Source organism: Oncorhynchus mykiss, chromosome 1 (genome assembly GCF_057628025.1).
Source record: "Oncorhynchus mykiss isolate SJ-2025 chromosome 1, ASM5762802v1, whole genome shotgun sequence".
Taxonomy (NCBI): domain Eukaryota; kingdom Metazoa; phylum Chordata; class Actinopteri; order Salmoniformes; family Salmonidae; genus Oncorhynchus; species Oncorhynchus mykiss.
In genome coordinates this window covers 15,753,918-15,766,907 of record NC_143022.1, presented here as the reverse complement: position 1 = coordinate 15,766,907, position 12,990 = coordinate 15,753,918, and the positions used below count along the sequence as shown (strand labels likewise).

The window sequence follows — 12,990 nt, the reverse complement described above, 5'->3', positions numbered from 1 at the left end:
GGCAATGAATCCGTTCAGGATATGCCTATTGGATGGTTCAAGTTAACTCGTGAAAATGTCATTGTACAGAATCACATTAATTTTCCTATCTCATTTAATATAAGGAATTTGAAATTATTTATACTTCTACTTTTGATACTTAAGTACATTTAAACCAATACATTTAGACTTTTACTCAAGTAGTATTTTACTGGGTGACTTACTTTAGTAATTTTCTATTACGGTATCTTTACATTTACTCAAGTATGACAATTTTCCACCACTGGATGTGGCTGGTGGTTATAGCATTTATTTCACATGACCGATCAATTTAGACAAGCGTGTCTGGGTAAGTGTGAACTAATACTTAAAAATATTCTATATCTGGACACTTTGTTTACCTAGAATTTTTCCTTAATGTAGGCTACTACCACTTTTAGTCTTAATCTTTACTACACTATTCACTGCTGAGCACATGACCTCACATGTGAATCCTTAAAGAGATGGGTGGGGCTGGCTTAAGAGGGTGTGAACAATGCTGAATAGGTGTAGACAAAGGAGAGCTCTTCAGTAGGTACTTAAACGTTCAAAAGGCCCTTTTCTCAAAAGTGAGTTTACAAGTTTATCAACTTTCAAAGCAGAATTACTTTCAAAGCAGAATTACTTTCCCATTGTTCCTCAAAAATGCAATGATATACTATTTTGTAGCTCTGAGTCTCTACTTCTATCCAATGTAAAAAAACACACCATGTCAAATGTTGCTACATAAGACTGAATGCAGGTGGTTAGTCACATTTTAGAACTCATTCTCAATAGAAAAATGGTTAAAATTCACATTATTCAAATACATTCATGAAGTTCAGTATTCCAATGCACTACCTGTATCATCTATCATCTATCATCTCTAGAAACTTAATAAAGTAGACTCAAACAAACACACAGTGATGTGTGTGGTGGTGTGAAAGCCCTGTGTAGGCCATGTACAGTGACTTCAGAAAGTATTCAGACCTCTTGACTTTTTCCGCATTTTGTTATGTTATAGCCTTATTCTAAAATGTATGAAATTATTATTTTTTTGCCTCGGATCTATTTTAACACATTTTTTAAAAACTGAAATGTAACATTTACAAGTATTCTGACCCTTTACTCAGTACTTTGTTGAAGCACCTTGAGTCTTCCTGGGTATGACGTGCATCTCAAAACAAAAACTAAAGAACACAGTTTCTCCATCCTCCATTGTATGACAGTTTCCCAAGTTTCAACTCCATCATTATACCCCATGTAAAATGTAAGGGGTTGTGTTAAGTTCAAGGAGGTGGTGAGGTAAGCTTGAATGGAGGTTTGGAAGTGTCATCTTCCTGGGGTTTGGGGTCGCGCCTGTGGGGTCTGGGTGGAGCGGCTGGAATCCTGTGGTCTGGTGCTTTAGGGTCCGGGAGGATTAAAAGTAGAGTCTCCCCTCCTCACAGAAAAAAAAAACATTAGGAACACCACCATGGAAAACAGTGGCCATTTTTAATTGAGGACCTGTCAGTGGGACTGTGGTCAGAGAAGGGGGCTCATCACCATTAGGGTTAGCAGAGGAGATTTCGCAAATCATTCAGGGAGATCATTACAGAGGGTTGCTGGGTACCCATGTGGTAAGGAAAAGGGGGACATTGTGGCAAGAGGTGGAAGTTGGCTACCGCAAACGTTTCCATAAATCTCTTTGACCAACATCACGCAGTCTTTTTATTGTTTCAACGTGTTCTTTAAAACATCAGAGTGGCGGCCATACGAGTGAGTGATCTTCGGGCGGGGGTTCTTTGTTACATCATCCTAATCACAGCTCTGACCTAGCTTTGATTCTAAGCTCTTTGAGCAAATTAAAAGTCTTCACCAGCTCTCCAGTTACAGATCATACATCTTCAAATCTAATCAATGTATTGGTCACGTACAAATATTTTGCAGATGTTATCGCAGGTGCAGCAACATGCTTGTGTTTCTAGCACCAAAAGTGCAGTAATACCTAACAATACTAAATTAATACAAGAATAAAAAAAGATGATATGATGGGGTGTATAGACATGGCCAGTATATGAATAGAAAAGGTGTCTTCAGAACGCACACTCCACGATAGGCCTAGTTAAACATTTCCTGTTCTTCCACTTGTTCGTCCGTGTGTGGTTAACTTTTTCACACATATTTACCAACACAATCATCACTGCACAGTAGTCATAAGCTATCTAGAGGGTAAAATGCTACAGGCCTAGGCCAGGTTTCCCAGATAGGCAGACCGAGGGCCAAATTCATCCCGGGGTTGATTGTATTTGGCCCCCCAACTTTAATTAAAAAAATTAAATAAAAAACGACATAAGACTGTAAAGTCTCCAGGAAATCAGCTCAAGTGATTTAAACTTAGGAAATCTGTTCCCGAGTATTGCCACGCATAAAAAGAGGCATACGTGATCGTATCCCAAAGTAATCAGGGATTTAAATAAATCAGTTTGTCAAATTGGGGTGGCAGGATAGCCTAGTGGTTAGAGAGTTGGACTAGTAACCGGAAAGTTGCAAGTTCAAACCCCCGAGCTGACAAGGTACAAATCTGTCGTTCTGCCCCTGAACAGGCAGTTAACCCACTGTTCCTATGCAGTCATTGAAAATAAGCATTTGTTCTGAACTCACTTCCCTAGTTAAATACAGGTAAAAATAAATAAAAATACTATCCGTTTGGAATTCTTGCAATCAATTTGCAGTGTACAAATGATTTCTAACTATGTCCCCTCAAATTTTTGGTGCACTGAGCAAAATTTGAGCCTTGGAAACTTTAACATTGTGAACATTTTGTGCAACTTACAGTGAAGACTGAGGCTGTAGCCTTACAGTTTGACAGTAGCCAATCTAGGCTATTTGTCCAACACAACCAATGGAGCAAATCCCATAACATTTTCACGTGGAAATAGAAATCAAAAGCTATGATATAGTCTACAATAGCCGATACGTGACCCATTTAAGGAAACTAGGCGTATGGTCGCGGGTCACTACTTCACACGAGAGCTATTTGAACGTATTCTGTGTTTTATATCAAAATGCATTTTTTGGCAGAAATGCCTTCTGGATCATGTGAACTTTCATGTGCCTTAATAACAAAATTGTCTGTCATCTGTAAATACGAATAAAATTGTTAAATTACAAGGTTTAGCCACAGAAAAAAAACAGCAACCTTCCCGCTAGCCATGATTGGCTGAGATAATGAGTGGACTGGACATGGCGAGAAATGAGTTTGGATTGGTCTGCCATATAGCACCCTTTGTTTACTTGAGCTAGTCAGTATGTGTAGGTAATCCTGTATAATACTGCTTTATATATATATATATATATATATATATATATATATATATATATATATATATATATAGCGTAGTAGAACTGCAAAAGTGTTGCTCTCCACTTTCTGGAGGACTGAGTTTTGAAATCAGTGGAATTAGAGTATGATAGCTAAGGAGATGGAGAAAATACCTCTCCGGATTACATCTTCAAACTAAGTGCAACCATGGCTTCAGTGACAGAGAGAAGCATCCAACCATGATGTATACAGGTAAGATAGTCTAGCAAGCTACATGTTCAGATATTACACATTTCTAATTTTGACAAAGTCATTTTCATTTCAAGTTAAAGTGTACTGTTAGCTAACGTTAGCTGGCTGGCTCGCAAGCTAATGTTACGTGTATGATCTTATTATTCGTTTCTCAGATTCATTTGCTTGGCTAGTTATACCCTAGTGTTAGCTAGCTAACATTGAACCTGGTTGGTTAACTACCTGCAGATTCACGCAGGGTAGTAACGTCATGAGTTGGGATTATGGTTCATTTACCTAGCTAGCTAGAAGTCTTAGCAAAAGACTCCACTATGCAAGTGTCCATTTTAATAGAATTTCACTGCGACAACTGTTAGCTTGGGTGCTTGACTTCTGTTTTGATCCGAGCATTCTGTCCTCCCTTAAAGATGGGTGGAGCTAAAGCTTGAGGGTGTGAACGATTCTGAATGGGTGTAGACAAAGAAGAGCTCTCCAGTAGGTACCAAAACATTCATAGGCTATTTTCTCAAAAGTGAGGTTACAAGTTTATCAACTCCCCACTGTTCATGATATACCAATTAGTAGCTCTGTGTCTCTGCTTTTATTCAATGTAAAAAAAACATTGACATTTTGCTACATAAGAACTAATCAAGGAGATCAGTCACATATGTGGTGTTCAATGCAGGCCTACATTGCATGAGACTTAACGTTTTTACATTATGAAGGGTTTGACATTAATATGTTTTTACTTGGTCCCATTCTGTTAGACAAATTGTTGACTTTAAATTGCAAGAAACCACTCTACTAAATAAAATGTCATATTACCATACAAATTATTAGACAAACTCAGCAAAAAAAAGAAACGTCCTCCCTCTCAACTGCGTTTCATTTCAGCACACCTAACATGTGTAAATATTTATATGAACATAAGATTCAACAACTGATCCAAACTGAAAAAGTTCCACAGACATGTGACTAACAGAAATTGAATAATGTGTCCCTGAACAAAGGGGGGGGGGGGGGGGGGTAAATCAAAAGTAACCGTCAGTATCTGGTGTGGCACCCAGCTGCATTAAGTACTGCAGTGCATCTCCTCCTCATGGACGGCACCAGATTTGCCAGTTCTTGCTGTGAGATGTTACCCCACTCTTCTACCAAGGCACCTGCAAGTTACCTGACATTTCTGGGGGGGAAAGACCCTAGCCCTCACCCTCCAATCCAACAGGTCCCAGACGTGCTCAATGGGATTGAGATCCGGGCTCTTTGCTGGCCATGGCAGAACACTGACATTCCTGTCTTGCAGGAAATCACGCACAGAACGAGCAGTATGGCTGGTGGCATTGTCATGCTGGAGGGTCATGTCAGGATGAGCCTGCGAGAAGGGTACCACATGAGGGAGGAGGATGTCTTCCCTGTAACGCACAGCGTTGAGATTGCCTGCAATGACAACAAGCTCAGTCCGATGATGCTGTGACACACCGCCCCAGACCATGACGGACCCTCCACCTCCAAATTGATCCCGCTCCAGAGTACAGGCCTCGGTGTAACGCTCATTCCTTCGTCAATAAATGTGAATCCGACCATCACCCCTTATGAGACGAAACCGTGACTCGTCAGTAAAGAGCACTTTTTGCTAGTCCTGTCTGGTCCAGCAATGGTGGATTTGTGTTCGTAGGTGAAGTTGTTGCCAGTGATGTCTGGTGAGGACCTGCCGTACAATAGGCCTACAAGCCCTCAGTCCAGCCTCAGCCTATTGCGGACAGACTGAGCACTGATGGAGGGATTGTGAGTTCCTGGTGTAACTCGGGCAGTTGTTATTGCCATCCTGTACCTGTCCCGCAGGTGTGATGTTCGGATGTACCGATCCTGTGCAGGTGTTATTACATGTGGTCTGCCACTGCGAGGAAGATCAGCTATCCATCCCGTCTCCCTGTAGAAATGTCTTAGGCGTCTTACAGTACCAATTTTGCAATTTATTGGCCACATCCGCAGCCCTCATGTTCCTTGCAGCCTTCCCAAGGCACATTCACGCAGGTGAGCAGGGACCCTGGGCATCTTTCTTCTGGTGTTTTTCAGAGTCAGTAGAAAGGCCTCTTTCGTGTCCTAAGTTTTCATAACTGTGACCTTAATTGCCTACCCTCTGTAAGTTGTTAGTGTCTTAACGACCGTTCCACAGGTGCATGTTCATTAATTGTTTATGGTTCATTGAACAAGAATGGAAAGCAGTGTTTAAACCCTTTACAATGAAGATCTGTGAAGTTATTTTGATTTTTTACAAATTATCTTTGAAAGACAAGGTCCTGAAAAAGGGACATTTCTTTTTTTGCTGAGTTTAGTAGGCTACCCCTCTGCCTATTGACCTATTTACATATTCAAGCCTGTCTCAAAATACAACACTGTCCCTTTAATTAAGACATAAGCTTTTTACCTGACTGGCTTTTCAAAGACAACTTGAAAATATTGCTTACAGGTTTTGTGCTCTTGTAGGAAGCAGTAAATCCCCATTGCTGCCCTATGCTTATCTATAACTGGACTAATAATTAGCAAAGAATATCAACAAATTCACACATGTGCAGCTCTGAACTGATCTGAAACGCGCATTCACTTGCGGGTCATCGACAGTTTGTTGCATTGAAAAGGAAGCTGATATAATGTTGATTCGATCACAGAAGAAACATTGATCAATATATTTCGGCCCACAGCTGAATGTAATTTGGGGCCTAAGAAACACACAACTGTCAAATAAAGCTATTTGACTAAAACAATGGTGATTACAAGTGGTGAGTGATTGTATCAGCAAGCTGTGAGAACACCACTTCTTCAGGCTGTCAATCAACAATAATATAGGCCAATCTGGTCCTTTCACCGACGGTGGTGTCTTGCCTTAAAAGCCTCACAGCCGTTGGAAGTTATTAGTCTATTCATCTGAGAGGTAACTAATTATACTGAACCGTGTGTGTTGTCCAGAGGACAGCCAAGGTGATTGAGTGGGTAACAGTGTGAAGACATGTATAGGATGGGTGGAGGGGAGAGACTGGGAAGAGGGCTATAAATCTTACACATCAACATCTGGGAGAGGCCAGGACCCTGTTCTGTGTGGTGAGATTATAGAGCAGTGCTTTGCTGCTCTGCCTTCCTCCTGAAGCACAGCATCATGTCCTGGACCTAAAGACCAACAGCATCTGTAACACCCTCACTCTGTCAGAGCACCATGAACAAGTTCATAAAAGATATATATCAGAAAACAGGCCTTAGAAATGTACTATTTACTACCCCTGCCATGGGCTAAATATTGCACAACAAATCTAGAATTTCTCCCTACAGCGTGGGCTATATTTAAGCTGGGTGTGGTGGCGACAATGAGCACGTCAACAGACCTTACAACATACGACAATACTGATGCAATTTAACTGACCTAACTGGGCGTGTGCATAAGCTACCTTTTACCGTCTGCCTTACAGGAGAAACTGGCAACTTGTACTGCCCAAATAAGACAAACGCTCTGAAACCCGACCCTTTAACCAGTTATCACACCCTAGGCCAATTACACGCACAACAAACTGGGCTATTCATCAGAGGAAAATAAACAGTCCACCCTGTACTTAATACTACAATAAACTATAGTCTAGCTAAACACAATAGTAAAACCTGCACACATTGGCGCGTCCATCGAAAACGACTGAGCTGACCTGTTGAGGTCACTCAAGGCAAGTCTGAATCATTAGGTGGGGCAAAAACTTCACATTTCCTTGCCTTGCATCTCCTTCCAGTTGATGGGCGAACGGCTGCAGTGTCTACAGCCAGGGGCTATGACATCATAGGCTAGCTGCTAGGTTACAGCAAATGTCCTGCCTCTGGGAAATAAGTCTCAGTGTGGTAGGGTACACACAGGCCCGTCACTGATGCATGGCTTGACACAGGCTTTGACTAAGCACGCATCCTCTAGTCCAGTGTTTCCAACTCCGGTCCTCCAGTACATGTTGTGGCCGGACAAACTCACCTGATTCAACTCAATGATTAGTTGACTAATAGAATCAGGTGTGCTTGTCCGAGGCCACAACATGTACCATTGGGGGTTCTGGAGGACTGGAGTTGGGAAACACTGCTCTAATCTAGCACACATTGGTGAGAAACCACAGAATGAAAGACGAACCGCCCTTGCTGTCTCTGCCTGCCTGCCCCCCCCCCCTTGGGTTGTGCCGTGGCGGAGATCTTTGTGGGCTATACTCGGCCTCGTCTCAGGATGGTAAGTTGGTGGTTGAAGATATCCCTCTAGTGGTGTGGGGGCTGTGCTTTGGCAAAGTGGGTGGGGTTATATCCTTCCTGTTTGGCCCTGTCCGGGGGTGTCCTCGGATGGGGCCACAGTGTCTCCTGACCCCTCCTGTCTCAGCCTCCAGTATTTATGCTGCAGTAGTTTATGTGTCGGGGGGCTAGGGTTAGTTTGTTATATCTGGAGTACTTCTCCTGTCCTATTCGGTGTCCTGTGTGAATTTAAGTGTGCTCTCTCAAATTCTCTCTTTCTCTCTCTCTCTGAGGACCTGAGCCCTAGAACCATGCCTCAAGGACTACCTGACATGATGACTCCTTGCTGACCCCAGTCCACCTGGCCGTGCTGCTGCTCCAGTTTCAACTGTTCTGCCTTATTATTATTGGACCATGCTGGTCATTTATGAACATTTAAACATCTTGGCCATGTTCTGTTATAATCTCCACCCGGCACAGCCAGAAGAGGACTGGCCACCCCACATAGCCTGGTTCCTCTCTAGGTTTATTCCTAGGTTTTGGCCTTTCTAGGGAGTTTTTCCTAGCCACCGTGCTTCTCCACCTGCATTGCTTGCTGTTTGGGGTTTTAGGCTGGGTTTCTGTACAGCACTTTGAGATATCAGCTGATGTACGAAGGGCTATATAAATCAATTTGATTTGATTTTGATTTGAAAGGGTAAATAAACATTTGTGCCCTGCATGTAGCTTTCTTCTCTAAGCAATTCTGAAAATATTGTTCTTCCAATGAATACCGAACACTACTTCTACTAGGCTAGAAGCCCATGTACTCATTTGTTTATTTAACTAGGCAAGTCAGTTAAGAACAAATTCTTATTTAACAATAAATGACAGTGTACCCTGGTCAAACCCTCCCCTAACCTGGATGACACTGGGCCATTTGTGCACCGCCAGATCATGGCCAGTTGTGATTCAGCCCGGGATCCAACCAGGGTTTGTAGTGACACCTCTTGCACTGAGATGCAGTGCCTTAGAACGCTGCGCCACTCATAAACAGCATAATACTAGGGTGACATATTTTGCTTAAGTTTTAGGCGAGGTTACATCATGTTGAGACGCCCCAACTAATTGGTCTGTTCAGCTGGTTTGCACAACAATGTTCAGTCTGTCTGCTCATGACTCCATACCATATTATACAGTATTCCTTTACCAAAGTTAGGTTATTCAAGACAAAACCTATCTCAATGTGTATGTGTGTGTCACACACACACACACACACACACACTGCAAATGTGGACTTAAAATGCAAATAGGGCTGGGCAATATATATCACAACATTTTTCACAGTATTTTATGTTTTTGAATAAAACAGTTCTAAATTAGCTTTATAAGTAGTGCATGACCTCGGGGTGGCAACATACCCATTGAAATCACTTAGAATGTCTTTCTCCATTCTGATTGTTTTATACTGTACAATCCGATTTCCACAACAAAAAATTCAGCATTTTCATCCATTTCCTGCACTCATCTCAACAAGGTTATCAAACATGTATTTGCATCTGACCATGTAGACAGAGTGAACGGCAAATGCCTGTGACTGATCAACCAACAACTGCTCTCCTTGAGTGACAGCGGGTGAGGGAAGCGGAACGCAAGAGGAAGGGGGAGAGAGACGACTCAAATAGCAAAACAGAGTAAACATGTATTTTTTTTTACGGACGTTACATGCATAGGAGTGGCGTATCACATTTAACAAACATTGAAATACTGGTGTAGAAGAAAAGGTAATGTAAAACCCAAACCAGCCTGTGCATTAATAGTAAATTAGTAAAAAGTCAAATATTCCGCCCTGTCCGAAATGCAAACATCAGGTGCTTTATTAGGAAAAGGGAGACCTAATCCGTTTCACAACTGAATGCGTTCAACCCGAAACGAGTCTTCCGCATTAAACCCAACCGCTCTGAATCCGTGTGGATCCATTACGCCTCGATCATACAGAGTGTAATTGCATTTTGGTACACTAGAAGTACATTCATTTCCAATGGAACGCTGCGTTTTCCTTGCAGCATTGCGTTGCAGTGCGTTCTGTGTGTTGCATAAGTTGGCTTTATCTAAAGTATGCATAAAACTGTATGCATAGACGTCTTGACAGAAATGGTAGCAGAAAGTGAATGTTATACTTTTGTTGCACACATATCCAGATGATGTTGCGTACCATTTTGCTCAATTACTATCGGTGTGATCAAGGTGTTAGTGCGAAGCAACAGTACAGTAGCTGCGCTGCACTTCACTACAGTAAACAACTCCACTACCGTATCTGTTTCTCTGATAAAACGTCATTGTAAAACTTCACCAGGTTGTGAAATAAGGTTGTTTGCACTACCCGAGTCAAGGTGCTGAGGTAAGCTGGGTTTCTCAACTCCACGATATGTACATCTCTATGGATTTGGGTTGCTAGTACTGTGGGATGAGCGTACCTCCGACTACATCAAGTCGCTGTCAGTCGATACGAGGAAACAGTTGTTGGTTTTATTTGACTAAAGTTTTATTTGAAAGTATGAATTTCAGCAAACAAAGAAAGGCACGCAGCTAGAGGACAAACATAGGTACACAGCCAGGGTTTAAGAACTTACATTTATTAACTGACTGCGACTCAATAGTCAAGAGGTTCATTCTGCCCACAGTCGCATCTGTTCAACTCCATTGATGTGATGTACATTGTGTTCTCATAAATGTCAACTTAATTACATTCCTAAACATACCTTTTTTTGCAGGTATAGTGCATTTAGACAATCGAGCCAGATACCATCAATGTATAGAAATGGATCCTGCAAGTGAATTCTATGAACTAATTATAGATGGGTGCGGCCACAATCCACATTTTTTAGCATTTTTAGTCCTTTTTTTTGGTCAACATTCGGTGTCCAGATTGTTCATTTCACACTATCCCTAACAGTCCAGGATCAATTTCCCACCAACTTATGAGCCGATACTATCAGACCTCGAATCAGTGATATGGAAACTGCAAGCCTCACCAGTGTCACGTGAATGGATAATAAGGTCCAAATGAGGTGAAGTAACTGAAAAGCAAGTTACTGGTTAGCTAGCTTGTTAAGTTAATCAATCAATCGGTTCTGTGCTGGTCAGGTTCTGCTCTTTCACCACCTCTACAATCCCCTCAAACAGTGTTTACATAAACTATGCACAAGCTAACTACTGTTACAACATACGAAATGTATTATTTGTAGTTAATAGTTAACTAGTTATAGTAGCAGAGTTTACTCAACGTATCTAAAATAGAGCTACCTAGTTAAGTTACCTCGATTACAATGGTAGTTAAGAAAAACGGTAACATACTCTAAAAATTACAAAGGAAGGAAAATAACGTTAATTAGCTAGCGAGCCTCTAAAAGCTGGCAGGTACTTCATAGTAGAGAAGAATGTGACAAAATGGTAAGCTAACGTAGCTAGCGAGCGAGGTTAACGTCCAAATTATGTATTTGGGCGAACATCAATTATTTAACACCGTTAAACTATCATAAACGAGACTGTAAAACCAGAAATGTCACAACATAACTATGTCACAGCACACATACTGGGCAACAGGAAGTGCCTAAAAGGCCATCTGTAATAGCCATGCTAGTGTGGCTAACACTAGCTAACCTGTTAGCTATGAATCAAAACAGTTCACCCACACCAGATAGAAAGTGGTGCAAGCTCACGCAAGAAATTGTCAGAACAAAGTCGCATAATAACCTACAAATGTTAGAAATAATATCAAATTGTCCTTTTCGTCACACGCAATTGTCGAAGCTGAATGTCTTCAGAAGATAAATAGCCAATAACTTACTTGTTTAGAGTAAACACCTCCGGATAAATAGTAAACGTTAACTGTCAAGTTGCAGCAGCCGCGCACACTCACGGCTCCTCCGCGAGCCCCACTGGTCCGTGCGCGTTCACGGCGCAGTCACCCTGGTTCTATCAGAGGAAGAGGTAAAGAGAGAGGTCCAACTCGACGAAATATGTGTCTCCCTCCAGCAGGTGGCGTGTTATCGCCCACCAAGCAAGTCTATTTTCTATGGAGGTCAATGAGTGTCGAATTTGGTACCCAAGAAATTGCATGGTTTATTTCCTACATCAGGTTTATTTGTATGCTTAGGTTGTTACGATTTTTTTTTTTACATATTTTTTATATATATATATATATATATTTGTATTATAACATTTCAAATTACAATACGATACAAACATATGTATTTTTTTTCTGAAGAAACATAAAATAGCATTACAAGTAAATTACTGATATAAGTAGGACACCTGACATCCCCTTAGAACACGTGACATTCCTTAACTTTGAGGGGAACATGTATTTATATTGATTTATATTGTATTTCTATTTATATTGTATTGATGATTTATTGGCCATTGAAAGGTTTTGTAGCCACCGGTCGGGCCAATTCTACAGTATTTCAATTAAATATTTAAAGGACAAAATTGCTTTTTGATGTAGTGAGGACAGTAACATTAGTAATCTCAAATGTTTCTTGTTTTATTTGTATATTTAGCTCACATAATATAATTTAAAGTATGCATTAAGGTGTCTGTAATAGAATAAACGTAGCAATATCAAATGTAGACGTTAATAAATTCCTTTCTATAGCTTCCAAAATATTTTTATTAACGGTGGGGGAGTGCCAAGATGGAGGAGCGGTGACTTCGAAACAACGCCCCCTATCTGTCATCTCCAGTGTATATTTAAATCAATGCTTGCTTTTATTGCTCTCATTTGATTCGATTCTGGGAGAGAAAGGATGGTGGTGTGATATAATTTATTCATTGTAACATTTTTGGTAGGCTAGGTGTGTGTGTGTGTGTGTGTGTGTGTGTGTGTGTGTGTGTGTGTACAATATGGACAACAAATATATTTCAAGCAGTTATAAATCTTTAATTGTCACAAGGTAACAATGTGAGATATGTATATATTTTGTTCTCTTTTAATATTTCACTCTTTTGTTTTAGCATAGTATTTTTTTTTAAATTGTTAGTTATTTTATGAATAACCTAAACCAACAGGAATTAAATATGAAAATGTATTCTTATGGGGCATGTCATTCGGTAGATATTCTCAATTTAAATGTTTTGTCTTTGTTCGGATTGAACAGACACACACACACACACAGACACACACACACACACACACACACACACAGCTTTTGAACAGACACACATTTTTCACC

At 40.8% G+C, this 12,990-nt stretch overlaps 1 protein-coding gene across 2 annotated transcripts in view; it reads right to left on the bottom strand.

The window, feature by feature from the left end:
• LOC110486505 (rab GTPase-activating protein 1) overlaps nucleotides 1-11,871 on the bottom strand; it is a 141,351-nt gene extending 129,480 nt beyond the window's left edge. For both annotated transcript variants that reach the window (XM_090186337.1, XM_090186380.1), the window contains exon 1: nucleotides 11,604-11,871. The gene's annotated coding sequence lies outside the window, so the exon portion shown is untranslated. The remainder of the gene's footprint in view (nucleotides 1-11,603) is intronic.
• Between the last annotated feature and the right edge of the window lie 1,119 nt (nucleotides 11,872-12,990).